Source organism: Furipterus horrens, unplaced genomic scaffold (genome assembly GCF_987537825.1).
Source record: "Furipterus horrens unplaced genomic scaffold, mFurHor1.1.pri manual_scaffold_1, whole genome shotgun sequence".
Taxonomy (NCBI): Eukaryota; Metazoa; Chordata; class Mammalia; order Chiroptera; family Furipteridae; genus Furipterus; species Furipterus horrens.
The window spans coordinates 5427841-5455160 of record NW_028327171.1 but is presented as its reverse complement, the minus strand read 5'-3'; the positions used below and the strand labels follow the sequence as shown (position 1 = coordinate 5455160).

Sequence of the window (27320 nt, the reverse complement as noted above, 5' to 3'; positions counted from 1 at the left end):
ATTTGCTGAATATTTTTGTAAAGACAGTTTAATTTCAGGCCCTTTATTTGCGAGCGAGTTGGCTAACCCAAATAAAACATTACACATCTGTCTGTTGTTATGAGTGACCGACTTCAGCTGAACATTATTACTTAATAGCAGCTCACTTTCCTATAGAGCAAGAATGTGCAGCAGCTGACGAGCACATGGAAATTTCCTCTGGTTTACCACCCTCGGTCTCTCCGTGCTCCAACATGCGAAAAACTCGGTAATAAGCATATTCCCCACCCCCCTCCCTCTAATCACAGCGTGGCTTGGACATGCATTGTTGTAAGATGACTGGTAAAACGGGAACATTTATGTCTGAGGGGGAAAGAAAGCCCAAGACGAACTTGGACTGCGTTCGCGTCCTGAATGCACTGCCCCCAACTTTCTCTTCGGGGAAGAGATTTCCTGCACTAGCTCCCGGGATCTGGTCTGGATGAGCTCGCAGGCGGCACAGAGACCGGAGCTCACCACTGTCCCACTGAGATAAGGAGGAGGAAGTGCAGAGCGGCGGAGCCTGCTGGCAGAGCCGGGAACAAGAATGGGAGGCGTCCGTTTTTGCAGACGGTCCTCCTGAAGATACGAGGATTCCACTTCGCGTATTCTACTTAATGAAACTCCAAACAGGTCTTAGCGGGCGCCTTACAAACGGAAGACAAACACAGGAAGCAAGCAAGCATGTCCTTTTCTCTCCCTCGTTGTTGCCCTGGGAAGTGGCTGGAGACAGAGCACTCTTTTTCACAAGACATGATTATATAATGTGCAGCATCTCAAAGTGATTTTCCCCCAATAAACCTCGCACTCGCTAAGACAGCGAAGGCACCACCCGTGACCACTCACATTTTCTCCGTCTCGCATTGACAATATTATTGACGCTGATGAAGGCACAGACGGATAGGAAGAGTATCACATGGTGGGTCTACATACCGACTTCAGGCGGGCTTGTTTTCCTGGCTTCATCCTGACCATTTTTTTTCTTCTGTTCACAATGAATTTGGAACTGCTGGTCTCTATTGACTGATGATTAATGGACTTCGGTGCAATTCACCTGGATGTGAGCGTGGAATTCTTCTTGGTGATTTCTATGTTCGTTATTATCATAATTGGAATCCCATCCCAGAGAAAGGAAATTATGACTTTTGCTTGATTTGGAACCAAGTTATTTAACAATGGGACGAGTGTCAAAAAGTTTTGAAACTCAGCTCCACTGTCAGTCTCAACTTTGACCACATTGGTCTGATACAGAAACTGGAGAGGCCAGGATCTCAGGGGAACCCAGCTAAGACCAAAATTCTTGGATGGTGGTCAATTTACTTTTAGGACTGGCAGTATTTCTGAGTCGTCTGCTTGTCCCAAAGTTGAAAACATAGACGCTTGTGATCGTTGAGTGATAATAAGAAAATTTCAAACTTCAAAATACTTTCCTTCATATTCAATCAAAGTCTGAGACCTTTGGGAGAACGAACATCCATCGGTAAACAGTGTAAGAAAACAGGTCCTAACCATCTGTGGTTAATTAGCTAGCAGGCGATGGGCCCAATGTTGGTGTTTTCAGGGTTGCTAGGTGAAATACAAGATACCCGGTTCAGACTAACTTTCAGATGGACAACAACTGATTACTTAGTATCAGTATGTCCCTTGCAGTATTTGACATAAACTTCTACTAAAACTTATTCATTGTTGGTCTGCAAGTCATCTATAGATATAGCACAAAGAAGTTCTATATTTCTTATTTACTAAATCTGGCATCCCTAGGGAAGAGCAGATTTATGTTCAGGAGTAGCTCAGGAAGTCAAAAAACTTAAAAGACCAAGTTTAATGTACAGACAACATTCTTAGAAGAAGAGCAACCCAGATTTTCTCAGTACTAGGTATGCTGACAAGAAGCACAGCCGTCGTGGGAGGACAGGGCAGCCTTTTCACACACCCAAGGTGCTGGAAAGCCTAGGAAGCTCGTCTCATTGTAATATTTTAGCTTCAGGGGGTGGGTTTTAAGCATTCTTGTGCTCTGGTCCCTTTTGGCAGACCAGCAAGGTGTCTGACCGCCTTTTTAGGATCTGTTTAAACAGATAAAAATAAAACAACAATGACTGCAAATGAAACCAGTCATATGAACATGTACTCACTAAAATATTTTTAAAAACCAAAATTGTGCTTTTGTTCAAGCACTGGTCAGTAAGAGCGAGCAATTTGAGGGTGTGGGAGCAATTTGAGGGTGTGGTCAGCAGAAATGTTGATCTCTGAGGAGCTGCAACGTGGAAATGCTGTGAGTCCTGCTGTGACGGAGGCACGGCTGGGGCCCCCGCGATGACAGCATGTCACACACATGTAGGAATGCAAGCAGACACTTAGGATGGAAACTCTTAAATAAAGTGCTAGTAATAGAAACTTACTTCAAATCGATAAAGGGTACATAGGATAACTACACAGCTAACATGATCCTCAGTGGTGAAAAAATGAAAGGTTTTTCTTTAGGAGCAAAAAGACAAGAATGCCCTCTCTCACCACTATTATTCATAGACTTAATAAGAGTTTAATAAAGTAGCAAAATACAAAATTAATATTTAGATATCTCACACACCTGTATGTACTAATAAAAATGATAAAAAAAATAAATGAAATAATTCCATGAAAAATAACTAAGTATTTAAGAATTAGTGTATCCAGGGAGGTAAAAAACATGTACTCTCAGACCCTTAAGACATTGAGAAAAATTAGAGACAAGAGAAAATGAAAGAAGAAATTGTGCAAAATGATTGAAAAGATCAAATTGTTTAAATGGCCACGTTCCCAAAGCAATTTAGAGGGTTCTATCCAAAAAGAAAAAAGAACGCAAGTAAAAATTTTACTCAGAGGTGGTTAAAGAGAACTGTTTCTATTGTTCGCCGTCCAAGGTCACAGATCCTCCCAGATGCGACCCAATCTCTCCAGGCTCCGCAGACCTGGGTTTAAACCCGGCTGTGAAGGCGGCTTCCACGTGCCGCCTTTCCTGCTCACGTCACAGAAACCAGCCAACCTGTGGATTCCTTTGTGATCGATTTCCCCATAGACACCCTCTTGCCATTTTTAACAATTAGCCTTCCAGCGACCGTGGCGTCTGTAAGAGCAACGGGGACCCATCACAGTTAGGAGCACAGTCAATCCCCTGCCCCCCTGGACGCCACCACATGCACTGGCGTGAGCAAGGGCCACCACACGGGGCGAAGACACGCCAACGGCCCCGGGACAGTTTCTTCTGACGTGCAAACGAAGGAGGAAACCACCGCTCAGGCACACCGGCGACCCCCTGTCTTTATGGCCTTACGTGTTGCATTTCTCAGGACTGGGAAGCTGGAATTTCACTGTTGATTGCCTGCTCGGTCATGTGCACCTTTAAACGACCATGGTTTCATTATCGCCATCACCAGGAAACAGAGCGCTCACTCACCGAGACAGTGTCCCCCGCCACACGCGGTCCGGGGCCTCCTCTGCCGACAGGGTAGACCCCACACCGTCACCAGGCAGGAGGCTCTGGAACCCCGGCTCCCACTCCTCCTCTGCCCTTCTGCTTCGGGACTTAGCCTGGGTGCGGACTTGCCTGTCCCCGAACGGCTCCCTGCCTTCCCCAGGGTTCTCCTCTCCCCTTCTCTGTTAATCCCACCTGTCCTGCAAGAGTCAGGTTGAATATTACCTCCTCTGTCCTTAACTAAAATGAAACACGTCTTTAGAGGCAGCATAGTGTAAAGGTTAAGAGTACAGGGTCCCGCTTCTATTAATGGCTGAACAACTTAACCCCTCGGAGACTCGGTTTCCTCGTTTGCAGGATAGCGATAATAATAATTCCTGCGCATGACAGGGTCATATGACGCTAAAATATATAAAGCACCATAAAACTCTGTCTGCTCACGCTCATTATTATACGAGTTAGCTATTATCATTATATGTTTACAATAAACAAAACACACAGCATAGAACTTACAAAAGGAGATTACATTCACTATAGATGAGACCAGAGGGGTCATAGTGTGATTATAGAAAATTCTTGTTAAACAACAAGAACCCTTGTTCCCCTAAATAGCAAGGTTTATAAATATATGATTCAAGAAAATGTAGAAGTTGAAAAAAAATAAACCTTGAAGACATTGTAACAACACTTATTCATTTCTTTGCACACTGAGGGTTTCCTGAGCACCTGCTATGTGCTCCTCACCGTGTGAGGCGCTGGGGCCCAGCAGTGAACAAGGCTGACGCGGTCCTTGCTTTTATGTAGCTCACAATAGAGCAGGAGAGGGAGTGACTACGTAAACCATCAGATGAGTTACTCACAGGCATTTGTGGGGAGAACTAGGGACAAGGTCAAGGATGGAGGAGAGAACAGAACGTGGAGCGTACACCATACCCTAGCCTGCGGTTCCGGGACAGCTCCCCTGGGGGGTGGCAGGAAGGTGGACATGTATAGAATAGGTAGCTGGTTAGGAGGCCAGCTAGGAGAAAGATGAGTGTTCTGGGCAGGGGGACCCCTAGCATTTGCAAAGGCACAGAGCTGGCAATAGTACTGAGCGTTGAGGAGGGGGAGTGGCCAGGGGGTCAGGCAGGAGCTCAGGGCTCAGCCATGCCCTGCAGGGCTCCGTGGGATCCCTGAGAACTGTATCCCTTCTTCCTGGAAAAAGAAGCACCTCGGGGTTTCAGTAGTGGAAGAGCTAGGATCAAACGTGCTCTGTACGGTCGCCATCTCTGACCCAGCAGGAGAAGGGGGTGGGAAGAGGCGGGCGGAGAGCGTGAAAGTCTGGCCGCCTGGTGCTCAGGCATCCAAGCCCCGAAGTGCTGCTGTGAGGACAAAGGACTGAAAGAAGGGAGGCTCTCTGTGTGCCCCATCCCAGACTGGGTCAAAGGGCACCTCCAGCAGGTGGGAGCCGAGGCAAGGGTGGGCAGGTAGACGAGGTGTCAGAGGTGACTCCCGCCACCCCAGCCTGCAAATGAGGTGGCTGGGACGGGCGGTCATTTACTGATCTCAGAGGATACTACGTCCTCCTCTGTAATAAAAAAATCATGCCTATGTTATCAGACAGCCTGGGTTTGAATGTCTTGATAGTCTATGGCCTTGGAGCTCACTTGGTACTTACAGTCAATGCGGGAGGGCCCAGCCTGGGGGTGAGGAGTGAGGGGTGCACAGGGCCCGCCCAGGACATCTAAGCAGAGATGAGACGTGGGTCTGACATGTCTGAAGCTCAAGAGAGGGCTGGCTAGGAGGACGGCCTTTCCTGTGTGTCTACAAATGGGATTTGAGGCATGTAAGCAGGTGAAGTTCTCTCAGCCCTAGAGTGGGGGCAGCCCGCGGGCCAGACAGAGACCAGGAAGGCGCCATGGGTCCAAGAAACACAGCTCGTGGCAGGTCACAGGTTGTAAAACCCACGTCAGCTTTCCATGCAGACAAGCACGCAGAGATGGCTGTCTTTGCACGCGGTGTCTGCTTTGGCACAGCCTTTCGCGGTGGCAATGTGACCAGGTCTCTCCGGGGTCCGAAACGATTTTTACCCTTTGACCCAGTCAGTGTATGTTTAAGAACGAATGAGAAACATGCGTGTAAGCGTGTTCTCTACATTAGTGACAATATTAAAACCTGGATCACCAATAACAGAGAAACGATTTTAAATTCATAAAGTATTTATAAGCTGAAATATTATGTAGTCTTTAAAAATTATGGCAAAGCTAAATACGTTAAGTTGAAAAAAAAAGGCATCTGATAAAGCCAGATATCAGCACAAGAGCGCTCCTTTTCTCTCTGGGTGGGATAAATGAAATAAATGCCTCTGAAGTATGAGCAGCAGTTATCTCTTCAAAGAAAAACAAAATTAGGAAGGTTTTTCAATCAGATTTTCCATTTTTATGCAGTTAATCTGAAAATTCAATTTCCTTCGCACAGAACAGTCCCAAACATTCCAGATTTTACTGTAAATGAGAAGCACGTACTCGGCTCCACTGAGAAACTTTCCACACGCTGTGGTGGCCAACCCGTATGAAATAAGTTACCCTCCGAGACATTTTGATTGTAAAATCCAAGGGCCGAGCGTTGGGTGAGTGCGCAGGGTTATTATTTTATGTCAGTGCGAGGCTTCATTTAATTGCCCGAGGTAGAGAGTTTGCGCTTCACCGAGGAGGAACGCTGAGAAAGCAGGTTTCCCGCCCGCGCCTCTGCTCAGACGGCTCCCTGTACCCTGACTTCCCTCTCTGTGCCCTGTGCCTGACAAACTCCTGTTCACCCCTGCAGGCCTGGTTCGAGGGTCACCTCCTCCGACTTCCAGGGAGAGACTCCCTCTCGCGCCTCTCTTGGGTCTTCTGCAAACTGTCCACACCTCGTGGTAAAACTCAAAGGGTGGCTGTAGTGATCTGTGCCTCAGCTTCCCCCTTTTTACGTGAAGCTCTCTGGGTGGGCATCCAGTTCCTCTTTCAACCCTGATGCCAACACGAGGCTTGCACGTGGTAGAGACTTGATGTTTGGGGGAGAAGTGGGACGGGTAGAGAGGCCGTCCCAGTAAATGCAGAGCTGTCCTGATTTAGTAACTGGCAGAGCTCATTCGAAGCTATGGGATGCCCTGTTCTGGGTCAGAGGGGAAGCCAGTTCAAAACTAGGCACGTGGGGGGTGGGGGGAGGTGGCCATCCACATCATGGACTTGAATGACCACGCTCGGAATAAAGATTTAGACTTCCTGCTTGGATCCGTAGCAAGAAGAGTATCCTACAATATTCTACCTTGAAGAGAAAATGGGTTTTACGTTCCTTAAACGGACCAAACTGATAAGCCCTTGGAGTAGCATATGCTTTATTTAGCCCAACAAGTTACTTTCTAAGTGTGTTTTGTGTCCCACCAGGCCTTCGGCTCCCTGCGTCCTTAGAACAGGCGTCTCTCGTGAGTTGGACCACAGCGATCCAAAGGGTGCGGCAAGGAAGTAATAGTGACAGGATTGGTCTCACGTAGCTTCAACGTCATCCCTTTAAATACTCATATTTTGTGCACATTTAAAAACGTACGTATATTAGTACAGCATAAAAACGTGTCTATTGTGTGTGTCTATCTCAACATGTGTCTGCGCATGTGTACCTATTTGTGTGTAGATGCTCGTGTAGGAGACTGAAGGATTTTGAATCCATTCCTAAATTGAGGCCAGTGCTTCTTAAACTTTAATGTGCAGATTCCGTGGGGATCCTATTAGCATGGAAATTCCGACCCAGAGGGTCTGGGCTAAGTTCTGAGAATCTGAACTTCTAACAGGGTCCCAGGCAGCGTGAGGCTGAGGCTGAGGCTGGAGGGGGTCAGTCGCAATCCGTCTTTTGCCACCACGGTTGCCCTGGCCAATGCTAAAGTCTGCTCTTTCCCCTTGACCACAGCTACATGGTCTTTGGTGTTATCTCCTAGGTCATGCTTGCCCCCACCCCCTTCTCTTCTGCCCTTTTATGGCTACAGCTCACTGCACCCTGGTTTGTTCTTGACTCCTCTCCAATCTGACCCCCTTTTAAAGCCCACCTCTCGGAATGCAAATAGAACCTTTCAAAAATGAGAACTTGTCTGTGTCCGTTCCCTGCATCCTCCCTCAAATTGTTCTTCATTTCTTGCATGATGCAGTCTAAGCTGCCTGCCCAACACCCCCAATGTTCCACGCTCTGGCCCCTTGGCTGCCATCGCGGTCCCATTCCGGGATGTTTCCCTCTCCGTTGTCCATTCTTCAGTGATGAGGAGCCGCTTCCACTTCTGCACACACTGCGTGCGGCTACCTGCCTTTCCTGCCAATGTCTTCCTTGCCTGGAAAGGCCACCCTAGTACTGGGTCCCTTGGTGCCCCTGTGGTTCTATCCATGGTTAACTCCTCCCACTGCGGGTCCTTTGAAGACCCCAACTCTCCCTTATCACTGAAGGGTAACATCACTACCCCGAACACAGCATCATGCTTTTCGCTCAGTGTATCTGTCCCCCTTCCACATGGCAAGTTCTTTGAGGGCCGGGATTGCGTCATGTTCATCTTCGTGTCCGCAATCCCACAATTCCTGGCATATATTCAATAGCAGGTGCTCAGAAAAAGTCCTAATGACTCATATTCATTACTCTATAAATGAGTCAACAAATGAATCAAAAATGGATTAAGAATCAATCCATAAATTAAAACATGTGAGTGGTTTTAACACATTTATCATGACATGCGACATTTTCACACGGCTTCTTTGAGGTGATTTATATTTGCATATTATTCTCTCTCTGTGGGAAATGAGTCTCCATGGTGTCGAAATCCTCTGGGTTAAGAAACACTTCCTTTCACCTGTCCTGACGCCGACACCCTCGGCAGCTGGACTAACCCTTTCCGCTCGCTTGATCCGTGACTCTTCTGCTGTAGTTCGCTAGTGTCCTCAAAGAGCACATGGATGTTCACATGTGGCTTTTCGTCCCGAGGACGGTTTACTGCTCATGGTACAATTAATCATACCTGCGGTTACTGGAGAGGCACAATTATATTCCACACGAACACGGTCCTATTTGTCTCCATTCATTTGGTGGCCATTTTAGCAACTTTCCTGACAGCATCTGTAAGACCCTCAAGGGCTTAACTTGAAGACCATGGCACAGTCGGGAGGGATGGAGGGAAGCCCAGGACTCTGCGGGGTGGGCAGATGTTTCTCCTAACCCTCCCCAGCCCCAGTTGTTCTTCCTCTCAGACATCAAACCATCCCCTTTGATCTCTAGGACTCGTTTATTAAAACCAAAGGGGCTAAGTTTATTTTGAGCAGACCTATTACCACCTTTCGATCATGAGAAATTAAACCTAGTTTCTAATATGCTATTGCTATTACCATTTAAAAAAACCGTGGAACGATGGTAAGGGGAAATTATAAAACTCACACGTGGCTCAGAAGTGCACATGATGACACGGGCCTTTGAGCTTTGGTGAGGCGTCTGTCTGCCCTGGGCAGACCCTGACCTATGGCACTGCTTCTCTGGGGGCACCACTTCTCCCCACTGACCACTAGGCTCCAACATACCATTCACTCACTCACTCAGATATGTGTCCAGCAAACATTTAATACTATTCTGAGAAAGACGTGATCTTGAAATACATAAAGGTGAATGGTACACGGTCCTGCCCTCAACAATATACCATCCAGTAGAGGATATAACATAAACAAAAAACTGTTCTTACCAAAAAGAACAGAATCCTTCATATCCAAACACTATCCCGTGGACACTTCTGTACTTTCTAGCATAGAACTTACGATAATCGTTGCTTCATGCTTTCTCTCATTCTCCAAGACTGTGCACGGTGTAAAGGCAGGGATCTTGTCTCGTTCTGCTCTACATTTCGGTATAAAACAGTCTTCTCCGCTCACATGTGTGAATGTGATATATAGAAACATAGTAAGGAATCCCAGGAGGTGGATCGAGTCTTTCCAACTGGAAGAGTCACAGAAGTCTTCAAGAATTTTGTTTAGGAAGAAGAACTAGGGGAAGGACCATTGCTTGCATGAGGACTTGCCCACACAAAAGCATGGGGTGGTGGTAAAGTGCTTCTTGACTACTCTCATCGGATGAGGTCATAGAAGACACCAATGACTCTCAACCACGCTGCATGTGAGAAACCTGCGAAGATTGTAAAATGCCCAAACGCTGTAGCCAGCTCCTATGGGGGCGGGGAGAAGAATACGTGATTACAAGCCTGAGTGTCGGTACGTCTTTAAAGCTCCCTATATGCTTCTAATGAGTATCCATGGTTGAGAGTCTCTGTGGTACCTCAAGAAAGTCAGTGTGAGGCCAGATTGGAAGCTAGACTGGCAATAGATTTTAAAAGACCATGGAAAGAAAGCTGATAAATTTGATCTTTCAACAAGTGAGAAGAAGCCAGGCTCAGCTAGCCAGACTGATTGAGGGAGGGAGCGTAGCTGTAGACAGATGACTTAAGGGGCTTCCGAATTCGTTCATGCAGCACAGGAACTCAGGAGCATCACCGCCTTGGGTTGCCACCAGGTGGGATCTGTGTCCCTATTAGATGTGAAGTGGTGATGGGGGAACTGGAGCTAGAGGACTGCGGGGTTTGGGGTCTCCATGAAGCGGAAGCCATTAATGAAAAGCAGAGGGTATTGCAGGCCTCGTGATGATGCTGACCCTGAGTCTTCTTGCTTGGAGGTGCTCACCTCTAGGAGGTAAACTTGGGGCTGGCACTGAAGATTTGGGAGTCACTGTACAAGAAGTAGAAGCGGACCCAATATGAGTCCATAAGATTTACAAAAATACGAGGAGAGGAAGGCAGCTGAGAGCAGACTCTTGGAGCCTGCCTGGTGTGAAGAAGAGAAAGAAGCTGCAGAGAGAGCAGCCAGACGGACAAACAGTATGTAAATAGGGAGGCAGGCTTTCAAGGAAGGAGACACGATGTGGAGGCCAAAGGCCTGAGGGTGGACAGGGAGGCACTGGGTCTCCCGGGGAGGTACGTCCTCAAAAGGGAAGTGGCGCCTGTATGCAGAGGACAGGAGGGAAAGGCAAGAGATGTGTTTATTGAATACCTACTCTTTCCCAGACTCTTCTAATCACGGGGGACACAACAGTACAATCGAAGTGCTTGCTCTCATGAAGCTTATGTTCCTGCTGTGGGGAAGGAGAAATAAGAGAAGAAAGGTAAAGGATGAAACTTGAAGAACTGTGCTCTTAGCCCAGGGAATGACGGTCCTTTGGTGTAAGAGGAACAGGCCCGAAGGATGGGAAACAAACCGGGTTAGCTCTGGAGAAGCACGCAGGGGAGGCAATAAGAGATGAAGAAAGGAGTTCGACCAGCCACACGGGTCCCGTCCAGGCTCCCAGGGATGAACTTGTATGTTTGGTTACACCTCTCGTGGCTTTGCCAAGGCCGGGCAGCCTGGGAACCCTGCTGGAGTATGGCAGAGGTGTGCCGCTCTGGGCTGGGGATTGGCAAGGCCTCCACCGTGATAGGTTACTGAGACTGGAGATGACAAATGTCACATTAGAGACATCAACACTTGAAAACCACAGAACATAAACGCTCAAGGTCATAGCGCACTCATCAGCTCATGGAGTCTCTGTAGTCACTGAGCACATGAAGAAGCCTACTACCTCTGCTATCTAGTTTTAGAGGAGCTATAATTTAGTATCTCTAGGTACCAATTAGTCCTGTTTTCCTCATCTGTGAAATGAGAGGGTTGGACAAAATGACCTCAAAGCTCTGTTCCAGCCCAGTCCATGGTGCATGTTAGAGAGCACGTGAAATTCTGAAAGTTAACTTACTTCTTTAACACCTCATCGAATGTTTAACTGTCGGTGCACAAAATCCAGCTGACAGCTAATGCAGCTCTGTGAGGTCGGGGTGCATGAAGCCCTTAGTTTTATGAACCATCCTGGTTTTAAAATACGTTGCCCTGTGAAAATGCACAACCTAAATTTTGGTGGCAGAAACCTCAAGTGTCATGGGTCATTGAAGAGGGTAATTGATAGGTCATCGATAGACCATTAAAACAGATGGGCTAGAATGATTTGCAAGTTGGGGAAATTGCTTTGTGAATATTGAGAGAAAAGGGGGAGATATTGGTTAAAGAATACCAAAAATAGACAGGAAGGAAGGAAGGAGGGAAAGAAGGAAGGAAGGAAGCAAGGAAGGAAGGAAGGAAGGAAGGAAGGAGAGAAGTTTTTCAAGTATTAGGATGATAGTAGCTAGGAATATTAAATAAAGTCGTGCAAATGTGCCTGACCTCACAGAGCTAGGGTTAAGTTAGAACAATATAAATGGGATCCCTTTTGGTCACTCTCAGAAATTGTGAATAAGAGTTAACCAGGCCTTGGGTAGATCCTGAAAACCTCAGGTAAAATGTAGTTGACTGGACAGTCAGGAAAGATTAGCTACCTGCTCTAGTTTAATCATTTAAGGATTGTGTCACTCATATGCAATGAGACTAGTGTATAACACTGTACAAAATCCCGAAAGAGCTAAACCTAAGTATCTGCGCTTTTTCAGAGAGTGATACTTGTTACATAACAATGAGGCATTATTATTCGTTTTATACCCAAAGCCTTTGCTTATGCGAATAAACTGAGCTTTTAGTCTTTACAATGAGATAGAGTACAAGTGCTGGTCGCTTGTTTTCCTCACGAAGTTAGTGCCATATTTTATTTCCAATCTCCTCGAGTGCCCCTGGAATCATTTTTAAGCAGTTTCACAAGTAGGAGCTTTCCTCACATTATAAGATACATATTCATTGAAAGTAAAAAGAGTGAAGAGCAGGGAAGAAGTTATGCCTGAGGTCAAGATGAGTCACTTTGGCTGGGCCTTCCCGAAAGTCCCGGGTCCTTTAAGGTTTGAGTGTTTTGTGTTCCCTTTCCTAGTTGATCAGTGCCCAGCACTCTTTCTTAACTCTGGGTGTTTGGGTCCAGCTCAGTTGAGGAGCCCAGAGATCTGGGAAAGTGATGGAGGGGCCGGGCTCTACAGGGAGGAAGCCTGTATTGCTGGGAGATTGTGTGTGCAACCCAGACCTGCAGGCCACATGGTTATGTGACTGACAGCTGAGAGAGTGGGCGGGAACATGCCCTCCACCCCAGGAGGCAGAGCTGGGCATTCCAGCAGTGCTCAATCACCTCCAAGGTCAGAGGCTCCCATCTCTTCCTCTTTGGGTTCCACTTGGGCTAGGAGGAGGCCCGGGGAGGAGCCCCAAGAGTAGCAGAAGGACAAACCCCTATACATGCTATGAGATCTCAAGACAGTCTCATGATCCCTCTAGGTGGTTTTGCCACTCAGAGGAATGGAAAAGAAAAAAATCCCTTCAGCTAAGACCCTCACTGCTGCCCAGTGCCCACAGACTTGACTCCATGGATGGGAGCAGGGCTGGTGTGCAGAGATGTCTTTGGCTGTTGAAGAAATCAAGCTATAAACACACCTGCCACGTTTACAAAGTTCATGACGCATGTGGCATATATGGAATTGCATGTGACTCAGGTGAAAAACATAGTTACGCTCCTGCACATTAACATGCGTATAAACCTTTATAGCTGTTCCTATAAAACAAGGATCGAGGGCTGTCTAGGTCCCGTCATAACTACATGGGGAGCAGGAGCCATCGAGTCATGGAAAGACACAGAGGAAACACCAAGGCCTATTCCTCGGCAAAGGAAGCCACACTGAAAGGGCCCCTTGCTGTACGATGCCAGCTCTACAACATTTGGGAAAAGACAGAACTAGGGAGATAAAAACAGATTAGGGGTGGCCGGGGACGGAGGGAGGGGTGAGTAAGGAAAGCACTGTGGAGTTTCAGGGCAATGACACCACTCCTGTAGAACACTCTATCGGTGGATACATGTCATCCTACCATCGTTCTAATCCACAAAGCGCCCAACACCAGGAGTGAACCCTAAACTACGGACCCCGGGTGAGTATAAGGGGTCGATGCAGGTTCATTCTTGCTTTAAAGGAAATGTAGTTCTCCAAGGAGAGGTGTTGATACCACGGGAGGCTCTGCCTGTGTGGGGGCAGGGGAGATGTGGGAATTCCTTTATCGTCCTGTCAATTTGGTTGTAAACCTAAAATTGCTCTAAATTGCTCTAAAAGTAAAGTACTGAGAAATAATATGTATGTATAATATATATTGTGATTTTTAAATATATTCAAGATTTTAGGTAGAGAGAGGAGAGAGAGAATATTGCTGCTCTGTTCAGGTTTTTCAGTCTGTTGCCATGTGCCCTCGGTTTTGACAAAATGGGATGATGCACTACATATTCATTTAATATTATCCCACGCTCAACTTTGTCTCGAGCACTTTGGCGACAGGGAAGCAATGCGGTATATCAGAGAGTAAAGGCTGGGGCCACACACAGAGTTGAGTTCAAATCCCAGGTCTTCTGGCTGCAACCATGAGGGGCAAGTTTAAAAACGTGGGAAAGCTGGCACCAAGGCCCACCTAAGGCAACTGGGCTGGAGACTTGGGACAAGTGCTCGCGTCTCCCTGATCTTCAATTTCCTCCTTTTGGATGAAGGAGATGATAAGCTCGCCTTGCATAAGACTGGGATTATAAACAGGCAGCTGGATGCACCCTCCTCCAGATGCAAAGCAGGACTCAGCAAAGGGTGGCTGGTTCTTGCTGGGCCACACGCCTCATGCCCTCTGCTGTCCAGGAGCTTGTCATCTGATATGGGGAAGGAGGTGGCACCTGCACTGAACAAAGGCTCACACACGGGCACAGTAGATACGTTCTTTGTGACACAGACCGTGCTAGGTTTGGTTCAGCCTAGAGAAATGGAATTCAGGAAGTGAGAAAGTGGCCAGCTCCCGGGAGGGGGCGGAGAAAGCTGAGCCTGACGGGCCTCCAAGGGTCTTGAGGGTGGATAATGAGACTCTCAGAGGGAGAGGAAAGACAGGGCAGCTCCCAGGAAAGAGACCACACACGCAAAGGCAACAAGGTGGGGACGAATCCATAACAATGGAGGGAGGAGGGAAAAGAGTGTGGGTGATCAAGGTCAGGTGATAGAGAACCTCTGGCCGGCAGCAGGTCTTCTAACACAGCTCCAGAAAGCCAGCACAGATGTGATGCTAACGAGGTTCCTTAGATCCAGTGAAGCCTGCTACTAATTGTCAGCGTCCCCAAGTCCCAGGACACCTGGGGCTGTCCTGGTGCCAAACTCCCTCTCTGTGCCTCTTCTCTGATTTCAGAGAGCGTTGTGGTTTCTTTCCATACAAGCCTGTGCAGTATGCACTCGGTTTATAGTTTACGGGGATTTCTCCCACACCCATATATGTTTTCCAGTGGAGTCTGTACTTTTTCCTAGACCCACCCGAATTCCAGATCATGGTTGACTTGTATGCCAAGTTCATAGTCTTTCTCTTTGTCACTCTCCTCGCCTCATAAAACCCAGGAGAAAGTTACCATTGTACTGCATCTACATATTTTTAACAGAAAGGAATGAAGGACCTCAAAAAAGTAATTACAAGGGTAAATCCTGATTCAATTTACATGGGGAACAGCAGTCATTTCTAGAGGCAAACCCAGGAAATGAGCTCTCCCAAATGTAAACTTTTGTTCATCAAAGTTGGAATCGCTACCAGGGCATAATCCTTTTTATAAGTTAAAAAAAAAAAAAAAAAAAAACACATTAAAAAGCCACTTGAAGATTTTTGTAAGGGTGGTGACTTAGATTGTGGAATTCTGAGTTTCTTTATAAAGTACATTTTTCTTTTCATAATGAAACTTTATAAAAAGGACAATAGGATCATTTTGAGAATTCTTGTTCCCTGCTGATTTGTAGAAGACAGAAGGGGCTTCCCCAACACTTCCACAAAAATCGGCTCATTTACTCTCTTGTTGTCCCCGTGGGTGGAATTTCTCCACGTTTACAGAAGAGAAACTAAGAAGGTGGGTGACTGGTGGGAGTAGCACACCGCCTAGGAGTGAGCCCAGTTCAGGGCTCTCACTTCTAAGTCTCCCCGTTTCTTTCCTCCACCAGCTTCTTTAAGGAAAATCCCTGCTCACCTTGGGTTGGGGGCGATGGTGGGGAGTCTGTGCAGAAGGGTGGAGACCCACAGTGCAGAAAGAGGGAACCCACCTCTGCTGAACTTTCTTCCACACGCCCCGCAATGGGCTAAGACCTGGAGGCTAGGCATGTCAGCCTAGCTCACCCCAGGGTGCTATAGCGATGCTAGGTGCTGTGTGAGGGGTTTGCGCCCCTGGAATTCACATCCGGGAATGTCAGATTCCAAAGTTACCTGCCAGGGGCTTTTTCTCACTGCCTTCTCATCTTTTCTTTTCTTTCTTTCTGTATGGCTTCAAGAATTCTTATCAGATATTTATATTCTCTTACCCAGAAGTTTCCAAGGTATTAATTATTTAATTTTGCTAAGAAAATTAAGCCTGCAATTTTTGTAGCCCATCTCTACGTTTTTCAAAACAACCATGCTATAGCACCTGAGTCTTGCTGAAGTTTCGCTTATTCCCGGGATATAGCCCCGAGAAACCGCAAGGTCGCCCGTCTCAGCAAAACGAGCTTTAAGCTGTAGGCGCAAAGCCGGCGGCACGGAATTGCTCCGCGGCGGCTGGCATGGGTCGCTCATTCACCCTCCGTGGTAGGACGATCTCTGTCGGCTCTGTCTGTGTTCGAAAGGTTGCTGAGCTCAGGAAGGAACGCCAAGTCCCGCTTTAATCGTGGCAGTAATTAGCACATTGGGCGCTGCGTTATCTCCCCACTTTCACTGGAAACACGTTCACGAATAGGCTCGTAGCGAATCCAGAGCTGCGCAGAACACCGAAGCGTGTAGCTTGTCAAACCCACGCACGCAACCTGGTCCCAAGAGGTCTGAGATGCTGGCATCCTCCTTCAGGAACACGTGTACCCGCTCCTCCCTGCTGAGCATGTACTTTTAACATCATGATAAATGTTAATTTATTGAATAACTTGATTGCCTTGAAGGGAGGAAGGGATGGATTAGCCGCCCTTAGAAGAGGAGACGGAGGAAAAGGAACACTCGCGACAAACAGGCTCAGAAGGAGCCTTTCTCCAGACCTCTGGGGCTGATCTGAGGGCCAAACAATAATCTCTTGACCCCTCTGACTTTTCATCAAAAGAGTGAGTCGGGAGGGGGCTGCCAAGTCCTCCTGCACCGTCTTTTCTTGTTGCCACCTTCAGGCTCGCCGCGGCTTCTTTCCTCCCGCTCGCGGGCTTGCTTCTTCCCTCCTCCCACGCACGACAAGGGCGGCTCTCCTGGTAACCAGGTGTTATTCGGAGAATTCCCACTGTGGCCTGCTGCTGGGTTAGAAGACTCTCCGGTCTTCTATCTGCTTCTCTGATGATTCATTTTCTCTCTGCAGCTGGGCGTTGTTCCGTCCCCCTCCCCCGCCCCCCACAATTATGACCCCTGAGGTCTTGACTCATCCTCTTCTACTTCTCTTCCCACTCTCTCTTGCCGTCCCCCAGCTGACCCTCAGGACCGCTCCTAGGCCCATCGCTTCACTGTCACTCTGCAAGCACCCCTCCTCCGACACCCCATCTCTGTTTGCAGCACCCCCGGGGATGCCTCCCCTGGAGAACAGCCCAGAACTGACGCGTCCGAAGCAGAGCCACTTCTCCCAAGTCTGGGTCCCCCGTGCCAGAACGCTGGATCTCCCACCTGTCTGTCTTTAATTCCTTCCCTCCCTTCCAATCCACTGACGACCCAGAGGTTCTACCTTCTCGATGCTTCTCTGCTCTGCTCAGCTCCACCTCTTCATTCCTCTGACCCAGCTCTCAAATTATTCTTCCCACACGTTGCTTGGCCATCACCCCAAACACCCACAACCTTCGGTGAACCCCACACAGCCTTTCCCAGGCAGCCCACCCCTGGGTCCCATCTCCCAAGGCACGACGCATAAGGATGTGGCCTTTAGAGACCAGTGACCGCGCTTCAAAGCCCAGCTTCACCCCTTTGGAAGCCTGGGACCACACGCACGTTAATTTGCCTCTGCACCCCACTTTCCTCATCTCTACAGCAAGGCTGATAATGAAGCCTACAGGACAGGAGCTTACTGTGTGAATTAAGGAGTCCCTAGAAGGACCGGCCTTGAGTGAGCGCTCGGCAGTGTGGGCCACATCGCGATCACTCTACCACTCTGCCCCCCCCCCCCAGGACACCCAACCATTCTGCGCACCCCAGCCTCCCAGCGCCTGTCCCCCTGCTGCGCCCTTGTGCCTGCGTTCTCCTGACCTCCGATGGCTTCTTTTCCCCAGGACAGCTTGAAAAGTCCTGCCCGTTTTTCAAGGCACTTTCAAATGCCTCTGTGCCTTTCCTGACAGCCCTGCTTGGGGCTGGTCTTTCCTTCTTGGCGGTTCCCAGCCCTCTGTGAAGACTTCACGTCGCTCTCCTCGTGTTCTTCTGGCACCAGAGCCATTCTTGGGCTGGAGTTTGTTTTGTACTATCTCTCCTGTCCCATTCCCATCCATGCTTCTTCCTGGCAGCTGACAGGAGGCTCCTGGAGATCAGTGACTGGCCTTCTCTACTTGTACCTTCTGGAAATTACGGAAGGTTGGAAGGTAACTATCCAAATCCTGATGGGAGGTGATTAAAAAAACTCATTCACTATACATTTCTACCAACCATGGGGCTAGTAAGTTGTAGACTGTTTTTTCAGATCTTGAAAACTAAACAAAGTGCTATGTAACAGCATAGTTTAGAGAACATTCCCAGGATATTGGACCAGACAAGTTAATATCCATAATTATAAATATTATGTTTAGATATGCATACCCCGTGCAGACTTGAACTAGAAAACACCAGCGTCCTGGGCTAGGCTGCTCCCAGGCGGAAAGAAATGCATTTGATTGTAATCACAGAAAAGTGGCTCTTGTGAGTTTCAGTCCTATAATATTTCATCTTTAAAATGGGCAAATTTTAGAAAATTCTCTTCAGCTTAAAATTTAAAACACATTGAGAGCCAGATACCCTTACTGCCACAGGTATGCTAACTCAGACCGCGTCTAAACACAGCATTCGAGGGACACTGAAGTGATGTGCATTCCCTTGTCTCCTGGACAGGCCACACCGTGGATCAAATCACACCCTTCCACCCTGGATTGCGGCACCGTGCTCCTCTCTCTCCTTTCCCTGGTTTTCCTCCCTGGGCTCGAACTCTGAATGTTTGCTCCCACACCAAGCCTTGCCGGCTCTGCATTTACTTCTCTGTTTATTTCAATTTTCTTCTTTCCAGAATATTCTGCGTGTGTCCCATTTCCCCTCTATGGGGTTTACACAACCACTATATTGTAGCTACGCAGTGCCCTGTTTCTTCTCACTCATAAAAATATGTCTCCCTCCTCGGTCACCTCATGTAAGCAATTCTAGCAGCCAATCTATCACGCTGTAATGTTCACCAGGGGAGAAAACGCACCAGTTAGGAGTTTTCAGATATGTGTAATTTTCAAAACACTTCAGATGAGAAGTTCTAGGTTGTGGGCTTGCAGGACTGAATGGAATTAGGTCATGATTCAATTGGAGATGTAGTTATAAAAAAGTTGTGCCTTCCCGTTAACGCAAGTTGCTGCAACAAGCATTGCCTGAGGGATTACTGGGGCGCAGCTTGGGGAACAAAGAGGTAGAATCAGGTAGAATCTCTATTGTCACTGAGCTTGTGACCCAGCAGACCATTATAAAGTAGGGCCACGTGGAATGAGCCAGCTGCATCCAGGATGCAGAGGGACGTCTACCGAAAGCTCCTAGCCCAGGCCCGGCGGGACACTGATGTTTCCCTGGTGCTCGTGCTAGAACCGAGGCTAAGCCAATAGAGAAAGTTTATAATCTCACTTACAGAAAATGAAATTGTCCACATAATGATGGAAAGAAAACAAATAGATCCTGAGAAGCAGAACGGGCACTGACTTTCACAAAATATCATGCACGTAAAAGTAGATTCAGTGAGTGCCTAAAACTCCCAGGCTCAAACAGGAAGTGTATTTAAAACCTACATTCACTTCTGAAGTCAAAAACATGAATCTCTCACTGCAAGTTTGTATTTTGTTTGCGAGTCTTAAAAATAGATAAAAACCATATAAGTCAATCATTTTTCTCAAATCACCTCTTTGAGGCTTAGCCGTATTTTTCTTTTCCATCTATTTTTAATTTGCATTGTATTTGTATGACAGAATCTGCAAATGTCTTTGTAAACTATCCTAAAACCTTTCTTGGAATAAGATGGATTTAAAGGACAAACAAACAAAAAGTAAGTAAATTTGGGGAGCTAACTGTCTGTGGCCACTTTGCAATTCCAAAGGCTGGCCTGTCACTGGCAGGGGTAGCCAGGGTGTCAAAGGTCCCACTAACAGCCGCGTGGAGCATGAACAACATAACATGTCCTTCCTTGGAGCACATGACCTCTTGCCATCCACCCCAATCATAGTCTACAAAAGTGTCCCCTATGGGCTTGCATGAAGTGTCAATCAGAGGAGTGAATGACAGTTGTAAGGAGGTAGGCAGAGGTGGGAGACAGTTCTGTAGTCCAACATGGTTGTATGACTTAGAATCGAAGTTAAGGGACCTCTTTGCTGCAGAGCTTTTCATATGATAATGACACAGCGAGGTTCCAAGAGGGAACTACAGACTATGGCAATGAAGGCTTTCCCAAACCCGTCTGAGTACAGATCTTCCTGTTTCTTGCAGAGCAAGAATGACCCAGAACCTTCTCCAGGATTCTTGGCTTGCCCGCAGAGCCTCCCAGAATAGAAGATGCTCTGCTGTCAGACTTGGTTGTGTCTCAGAACTGCCTTCCTGCCCTTTGGCTGGGGGAACTGCTCCTGTCCCCAGGCTCAAGACAGGGAGCATAGGGCTGTCCTCTAAGGCAGCGGTGGTTCTCAACCTGTGTGGGTCGCAACCCCTTTGGGGGTCGAATGACCCTTTCACAGGGGTCACCTAAGACCACCAGAAAACACATATATAATTACATATTGTTTTTGTGATTAATCACTATGCTTTAATTATGTTCAATTTATAACAATGAAAATACATCCTGCATATCAAATATTTACATGATGATTCATAACAGTAGCAAAATTACAGTTAGGAAGTAGCAACGAAAATAATTTTATGGTTGGGGGTCACCACAACACGAGCAATTGTATTAAAGGGTTGTGGCCTTAGGAAGGTTGAGAACCACTGCTCTAAGGGGTCACCCCACATTTCCCAGAACATTGAGTCACAAAGGCACTGGGGCTGTCCCCTCCCTTCTCCTTCCCAAGGACTTGTCTGGGAGAAGCCAGTCATTCTTCTGCCCACAGGGGCCAGGTGGGGGGTTGGGGGCGGAGTCAGAAGCTGGAACCCTGAGAGTTTCTCCGTCAGATTATCACAGTGTCCCTATTGCCAAGAATCGAGTCATGGGACCTAATGCCCAGATCCTTTGTCAAAGAGTGACAGTGAGACCAATGTCACTAGCACAGCACTTCTTTAAAACACGGCCTAGAAGGCAATTTTGGGAAACCCTTAGTCTTCAATATGAACCTCGAATGAAAATTGTAGATTTCCAATTTCTTCAACAGGACAAAATATTAAAAATAAAGACTGTTGTGTTGTGTTGTTGACATTGAAATAGTCTTTCTCGACCTGCACAGTCAGTTTCATTATGAATGTTCTGACCAAATACTCACTCATGTGGCTGTTGTCATTGTATATGGGTCTGTATGTGATGACGTTCACCATCTGTTTAGATACAGATTCTTTCCCTGGATTTTTTAAAATATAAATAAGTCAGGGCGGGTCCTCGTGCCTTAGTATTTAGGCAATTCTAAACAAAGGAGTCAGATGCCCCAGGGCTCTTGTAAGTTCTGTAACTCCTAGCAGGTCTGTGGGGGTGGGGGTGGTAGGAAGAGTGCAGATGATACCAAATTTCATGATGTTTCAAAGCAAAAGGTAAACTTCCACTGCGTTCTCAAGCGGTAGAAACAAAACCGGAGGGTAACTCAGGAAGTAAGAGAGCCAGATTCAGGGAGCCGACCTTGTGTTCTTTGGCAAACAGGACGGGGATGGAGCAAGATAGCAATCTGCAAATATTTGTAGACGTAAACATGACTGAGTGAGAGCCATGTGGGGCTCCGTAGGCATGCAGTTCGCAAGAATTCTTAGCGAGGAACAGCACTCTTAACTGCTCTCAGAACTGGAAGCAACGTTAGTAGGAAAACTAAGGAAGAAGAGGCTGTTTCTTGTCAGACACACAGGTATTTCCCTGGGGCAAATCCCCAAGGGAAAAGAGAAGCATATTCATCACGCATTTAATATCCTTCTAAGTTCTAGGCTCACAACTAGCGCGGTGTTCTTTGGGTTTTAACTTGGGGCTTTTCAAATGCCAACAGTGTGCCAAATCATGCTAGGACCCACCCTCGCAGCTCTAGGAAAAACAGCTTTCCTAGTATCTCACCCTGGGGCCTCCTTGGGACTGAAAAGTTCAGCCACATGCAGAAAAAAAATCTACCTTTCACAGCCATATGCCCATGAAATGACAAGCATTCTTGACATACCCCAGATCAATTTCCCATATGTCTCGCTCACTGGTCACTCAATATCAATAAGCATGATTATTTGGTATATTCGTTTATCATTTCTCAGAGTCACTCAGAGGGCAGTAAGCAGCTAAAATGTATATAATATAATTCAACTGTTCCTTCAAAAAACAAGCATGGACCTCTATGGTGTATGGCACAGCGTGGACTTGCCGTGAGGGTAACGTGCTCCCGCTGCTCGGTCCCTGCACACGCCAGCCTCCCACAAAGCTTTGTACTTCACTTTACAATCATAACTTTTTACTCCTTGTCCTTGAAGAGAGCCCCCAACTTGTATAATCTTCAAGTGCCATAAAACCTTGATCAGCCTCTGGTGTTGGCCCTGGAGAAACACACAGGGTCTTCAGCCCAAACCCACGGCAACTTCCACTGAAACTGGATGTGGCCTGAAACCCAAACCCAGCTCCCTGGATCCTCAACGCTCCCTGAGAATCAGATTCCCCACCTGCAGTGTTTCTCCTCTGACCCACCCGTTTGTCCTTGGACGACCCCACTTGACTCTGAGGACGAATGGGATCTGTCGTCCCAGGGCCATGCTCAGGCCCAGATCTGTGGCTGTTGCCCATCCCCTGACGGAAGAGCCGCTGGCTTCTTTGATGTGGATCGTACATGTCTCGATTGCTCTGAAATTAAGCTGCAGGGTCGTGGGGGAAACAACACAGGACTTAACTCTGTTACTAATTCATTCCAACGTTTCCCCTACGTCCTCTGCCCTGAGGGGGCACAGACATGCCCTCTCATGTCGTTGCTTCCCACGACAGGTGCTTTTGAACCAAAAAACCAACACCTTGTTCTTCTTCTTGTGTGCCATCTGATGCTGTGAGCATGCTCACCAAGCAGCCCCGGTTCATCTCAGCTCCTGACTAAAACACCCGGAATATCGTGCTCCAGACTTTCCGGTCTAGGAGCACAGAGTGCATCCTGCAATTAGGCTCCCTGGGAATGTCAGAGTCTCATCAGATCGCGGTGACCATGGGTTCGTCGCTCTCTTCCCCAGGAAAGGTATGATCACCAGGGAAGGGAAGGCAGGCGTGCGTTCTAGGACCCACCCTTGCCGCTGTATGAAAAACAGAGCTTTCGCGGGGCCTCCTTAGGCCTGAGACATTCAGCCACATGCAGGAGAAACTGACTTTTCACGGCAGCAGGCCGAGGAAACGAGGAACGTTCTCAACACGGCCCAGGTCAGTTCCCCACAGATCTCCCCCCTGGTCAGTCAGTATGGATAAGCCGATTATGTGGTATATGTGCTTGTCATTTCTCAGGGGCACGTTTCTCGGATGCCTCTCGAGCTCTGGCCTTTCCTTAGGAGATGAGCAGAACCGTTTTTTGGCTGAAACGCCCTGGGGATGTGGTAAGAAGGTCTGTGCAGAGTCCAGCTGCATTGTCCTGAGCGGAGAGGACCCCACCACTGTCGGGCTGAACCCGGAGGCCATTTAGCAGAGCGGCAACCGTTTCTCAGATAGCTACTTTCTTGCCTGGTCTTATCGGAAATGTCTATTTGCTCATTTTTTTTTCTTTTATCTCAACCAAGCAACACTTAGCAAATAAAACTTCTTTCCCAGAACCTTATTTTTAAGGTTATATGTTATTTTCTCTCCCTCTGTGCCCTCTGATCTCCCTTTCAAGGTGGGGAAGCAGGCTTCCCTTTGACCCTGTCCTTGCGGGAGGGTGTGACCCTCCTGGGGCTGCTCACACCTGTCCCCAGGTCCTCTCCCTGTCTGAAAACTGGCCCCAGGAAGCCACCTGAGTTTTGGGTCCGATCTATCCCCTTCGATGGCACAGCATCCTTGAGGGGCACAGGGCAAGCAAACCTGTTTTGGTTCATGTTGCTCCTCTGCCCTCCTGGTACCCAGCTCTGCCACCCAGCCCAGCCCTGCTCCCAAGGTGGCTGTCTGAGATGAAGATGAAAAGCAGGCGAGAGGGAAGGATGGCTAGTCACCTCTACCTGACCCGCCTTCTGCCCGTAGCCCTTTGCGAAGCACGCCACTCCACTTTGCAGGCATAGAAGCGAACACGCATCTTGCCCTAGCTTCCTGACTGTTTTTGGAGTTGGGTTATTATTACTTCAAAGAGGAATTAAAACAACACATTTGGAGATACCAATTGACTCCAGTGGGAAGGGCTTGAATTGTTGCTGGGAAAAGACAGTAGTAGCCGAGTTACTTATAAACGAGAGACTGAAGGAAATGATTAGGGAGGGTTATGCGCCTTAACCATCATCCCCAGGGGCCTGTCCCTGGCAGCTGTTTGGGGCTTATGGCTCCTTCTGTGGACTGTTACGCTGGCCCTGAGGCTCCGATGGGTCCACCAGGCACGTCTATAAACACCTCTGGCCGCTGATGCCCTGTGCGCGAGGAAGTCAGCCGCGGCTCGCTGCTCCTGTCTCCAGCCGATGAGAGGGGGTGCGGCAGGAAAGAACATTTCAAGTCCTTGACATTTGCTGATTAGGTTCCCAAACGTTTGCCTCTATTCAGTGCCTAAAGCCACATATTGTTGGTTTTCCTCGCTCCAAACACGTCGCTGTCGTTCAGGTATATAATTACACACACACACACACACACACATCAGGACGAGAGGCAGCCTTTCCAGGTTCCTCTTTGCAAGCGTGTGCTGAGCTCTGTGTGAAGCAGCCAAGCAGACCTGCTTTTGTTGGCTGCCCAGGACTACTGCTGGGGTGGGGAGGCTGGGGGCTCGCGTCCCCTCCCCCCCTCCCCAAGCAGGGCTGTCTGCCCTGGTTATAAGTGTGAAGGGAGGAAATTGGGGAAATAGCACTTTCTATTAAACACAACTGTTGGGGGAGGGAAGGAGGGGTAAAAGGGCGGGAGGAACTTTTAAAAAAATGTGTTTTCCTTCAGGAACCAGAATCACAAAATTCAAGCAGGTCTATTTCTATAAAATCCCCAAACGACGTATGCGTTCCTTGAACCCAGAGAAGAGAGGGCAGCTCCGTACTTCGTGAGCATTTCTAAGATAGGACTACTGGCAATCTGGTTAAAAACTCTTCCACTTCCCAACCTTTTGTGAGGACTTGCCACATGACCTCCGGGTCGCAGCTCCCTGCGTGGTTATTTATCATATTCACAGCTAGGGAAGGAGGAAACGCGATGCAAAATCAAGCCCAGCAAAGAGCAGCCCCGGGGAGCTGCGTGTGAGGTAAGTGCTTTGCTATTCAGATGGAAGTCTCCCGCTACTGGTTTTCATAAAAGGATGACAGTGAAAAATGCCTTACAGTCGCATCTGACCCTTTTCTTTTGATCCTTAAGACATTTTTAAATGGAGAGAAGTTTTCACCTCAGGCTATTGCTGATCATTACGTATTTGTTTAACCATTTACCAGAGTAAACAAATTGGGAGAGGATTTGGGGTAATAGCTGATTGTGTGAGTGTGATTTTCAGTTTTTTAAAAAACAAACAGAACTTGAAGAATCCCTTGTCATGTTTTTCTCAAAGTCCTTGCTTTGGGTCAGTAAAAAAGGGGAAGGTATTTTCCGATCAGAAGAAATAAATCTTAGCGTTTGAATCGAGTGAGACACACTTTAGTCTTTAGTTTTCCCAAGTTAAACACAGCATTTGTTCTAAGTTTCTGAACCTGAGACCTCAAGTAACTTCGAGGTCAAGAAACATCCACTGAACAACGAATTCTTATTTCCTTCAGGCAGCTAAATGCGGAAGTGCAGAGAGGAGATTAAAAAAAAAAAAAGCCACTTTCACAGGAGCAATGTGGCAATTTCACCTGGCGTGACATTTATGGGCTGAGCGTAGTCTGAAGGCATGTGAAATTATACACAGATGATATACAGCCCATTATCCAGGGGTCGTGAGCAGGGTTCCCCCTGTCTTCAAAGTCAGAACTGTTTACATTCCTCGTACCTACCACGGAAAACTTACATAATTTTTTCTCATAAGGCTAGGTAACAGATTTGTAAGTATCCCTGCGAGGTTTCGCCCTACGGCAACCTCAACTGATTTCTCTCCCGACCGAGAAGAAAGCAGCGCTGGAATGAACGACCCGAAGAACGATACAGTCGCTGAGAATCAATAACAAACTCCCAGAGAGGCAGCACGAGAGAGCAACGCTTGGACAAGGAAGTCGGAGCAGTTTCCCCCCTTGATCTAGACCGCTTACCAACCCCTCCACGCACACACATAAAAAAATAAGACAACATCTGGATATTGTTTCACAGGCAAGAATAAAGCACTTTTTTTTTTTTTTTTTTGCCCCATCATTAAGTAAAAACGCGTTTTCCACATGCAAACAGCTTGTAAATTCCCCCAGATAAGCTGGGACGTCCTGAATGATTTCAGGGAGTTTGAAAAGAATCCCACTTTTGCATTTTACCTTGAGAAGGGAAGCCTTTCAGAACCATTTCCCACACGCTGCCTCCTCCACTCTGACGCAGGCGAGCCTCTTACCTGCCAGGGCGAGGAGGCTGGCTCCTGGCTGGGGGCAGCTTCTGTCGGGGCCGAGAAAGGATCCGTCCCTGCAGGTCGCCTTGGGAGAGATAGGTGCTTAGGTTCCCTCAGAATGAAGAAAGCTCTCTGGCTGTTCCCTGTCAGTCAAAAGCGAGTTGGTACAAGTTTGAGTAGGATTTACCTGAAGGAACTGGAGAGAGAAAGAAAGAGATTGGAAGAGACTGGGTGGAGGGAGGGAGGGCCGGGGAAGGAGGGAGGGAGGGAAGGAGAAAAGTGAGAGGGAGAGAGAGAGAGAGAGAGAGAGGGAGGGAGAGAGAGAAAAGAGTCCCTGATGTCAGCAGTATGTCTTAAGGAAATCTACAGACCAGCAGAGAATTCTAATGCACGCCGGCTTTGAGCTTTTCAGACACCTGTATAAAAGCACACTAATGTCCCTTTAAAGAACGCCTGTTCATCTTTGAAGAAACTTCAGCCACTCTTCTCAAAGTCATTTTAGGGTCCTTTTGCCTAAATAAACTCTAAATAAATAACCAGACTATTTTTTTCCAACAAATTCTCCTTTGCCCCAAGTTTTCTCTCCCTGTCTGCTCTCCCCACTCCAAATGAACAGCAACAAAAACCCCTGTCTCCAGGAAAAACCAGGACAAACCTATACAGACAACCCATACATCAAATACATATGAGCAAACTGTCTCAGGGGACAACTGTGTTGTTAGCTCGATACCCGTAAGGCCATGTTGATTTTTCCTGTAGGCTGTTTTCCTTGATCAAAACTTGTCCAGAGGTTGGGCAGGTGTGGGCAAAGTTGGTTTCTCCTGGGTCTTTGAAACTGGGTTGGGGGGCACCTGTATGGGAATCTGGTTTCCA

The 27320-nt window shown here is 47.6% G+C and overlaps 1 protein-coding gene across 2 annotated transcripts in view; it reads right to left on the bottom strand.

The window, feature by feature from the left end:
• The window catches only part of KCNJ15 (potassium inwardly rectifying channel subfamily J member 15), a 37323-nt gene extending 10651 nt beyond the window's left edge, over positions 1-26672 (bottom strand). The window contains exon 1 of one of the 2 annotated variants that reach the window (XM_090288852.1): positions 26380-26672. The gene's annotated coding sequence lies outside the window, so the exon portion shown is untranslated. The remainder of the gene's footprint in view (positions 1-26379) is intronic. The other variant, XM_090288845.1, reaches the window with a different exon arrangement.
• Between the last annotated feature and the right edge of the window lie 648 nt (positions 26673-27320).